Source organism: Miniopterus schreibersii (assembly GCF_964146895.1).
Source record: "Miniopterus schreibersii genome assembly, chromosome: 3".
In the NCBI taxonomy this organism is placed as follows: Eukaryota; Metazoa; Chordata; class Mammalia; order Chiroptera; family Miniopteridae; genus Miniopterus; species Miniopterus schreibersii.
In genome coordinates this window covers 59630504-59632505 of record NC_138103.1, presented here as the reverse complement: position 1 = coordinate 59632505, position 2002 = coordinate 59630504, and positions in this window count along the sequence as shown.

Sequence of the window (2002 nt, the reverse complement as noted above, 5' to 3'; positions counted from 1 at the left end):
ATCAACATTCTTTTTTATTTTTTTAAAGCTGTTTTCCTGATGGGTCATTATCTGAGAGTGGGTTGATAAAGATTTAATTTGATACAGTTCCTTCAAAAATAATTTCTTTTCAAACTAAAAGAAAGTACTGCTTTTGCTGCTTTTAAGTTTGTTATATCAAGGTATGCCTCTTAAAACCATATTTCACAAAGCCTATTTTTCTTTTACCAGCAATTATCAGTCTTGCTAATTCTGTCATTAATTTCTTTATGACCCTGAAAGGAAAAAGAAAAAGGTAAAAAGACAAAGGGACAAAAGATTGAGGGTTTAATGGGAAAATGTTTGTTGTCAAGCAGGGAACCCCACTGGGCACTGAAACAGTGCTCGGAGTTTCAGAGGAAGAGACATGGATGGGTCGGTCTTTTCAGGCCAAACCGTCTCTGTCTCATTTTAGGAAAACAACATCTTCAAGAGTCACAGACCAGCTGCCCATGTGTGGATTTGTCAGTTAGGTAAACGCTGGGTTGATGGGAAGGTGGCTCCTGCTTGAAAGGTGCAGCACCCAGCTGAGGACAGGGTGCCCGGCTGCCTGTCCTGCGCGAGGTGCCCGGCCCAGGGTCCTGGCTCCGGCCGGAGCTGCGCCCCGCCGCAGGGGAGGTGCCCAGTGAGTGTGGATGGGCTTGGTAGACGGTGGTCACTCGCACAAAAGAGCAGCAACCTGAGGCTCACCATGTTTTCCTGTTATGTTCACAGGAGCACATCCTGGGCCTGATACCGCAGCAGCTGTTGCAAAGCCTTTGGTCGTTACCGCGCATCTCTGAGCCCTGGCTGCGCTGTCTGTTCTAGAATCCTGTTGGTAAGCCAAGAATACATATATTAGAGGTACAAAGTTGGGAATAGCCAAAGCTGGATCTGATAATATAATAGTTAAGAGTAGAGGTGCATCAAAGGAGAATTTAACTCAGAAAGAAAAGACGAATTCCAGTGAGTGCCTTTGCGGAGAGGAGGAAGTGTCGCATTAAGCTCTGGCCCGCCACCAAGACACCGCCTCAGCTCCCTCTTCAGCCCCGGCTCTGGGCCACCGGCAGGCGCGCTCCGATTGAGCTTTTCTTTTGGAGGGAAAAATAATTTAGATCTTAGCTCCTGAGCTTCCAAAACTTATCTTCTGGATAGTTAAGAGCAATTTAAGGGATTCTTGAGAGAGATGTTTTTATTCTAAGCAATTTTCCTGTTACCTGCTTGAAGCAACATCTAGACAGATTCGACTCCCAGTTTTCATTTTCAGGACGTCCTTTTAAGAGTTCTTCCCTTCGCGTGAATCCTCAAAACCCTTCTAGCCCATCTTTAAGGGGTGCTTTCAGATGAATTAATGTCCAATGGTAATCTTAACTGCTACCTTTAGGTAATTCAAGAAAAGCTTACATGTTTGTAATATGTAGAGAGATGTGGAAGGGCCTGTGAGAATAAATAGAGGGGAAAATTCATAAAGTAAATCAACAAGGACCTGGGAAAATAAGAGTTATGAAGAAGACTTAGAAAATGTATCAAAAAAGGATGGCGGGGGGGGGGGGGGGGGAGGAGCTCAGAATTGGTGGGTGGTACTTGGACCTGCAATTTTTCTTACCTCCATTTCCTTCCTCCCTTCCCTTCCTCTTACATAGGAAGGAGCTTTTCTAATAAGGATTGAAACCAGAGTTCAGTTACGAGAACAAAGCAGACTCAGAGAAGTGGTTTAGGTAGCTAAGGAAAGCAAGTTGAAGGACCAGAGATGTACACAATGATGTGGCAGATTTCTCAAAATGTGAACTTATTATTCTAAAATAAGAAACATTTGAAAAAAATCAGAGTACAGTGTGTGTTGACTAAAGCTATGTATTTTATTATGTGAACTGCCTGATTCTATTCTTTGCTCCCCCTTTCCTTGTTTGAGACATGCATTATTATTTATTTACTTGTTGATTAATAAGGATTTTTTAAATTAAAGAAATAAGCCTTTTGTCTTTCATACAATTTATATAAAGCA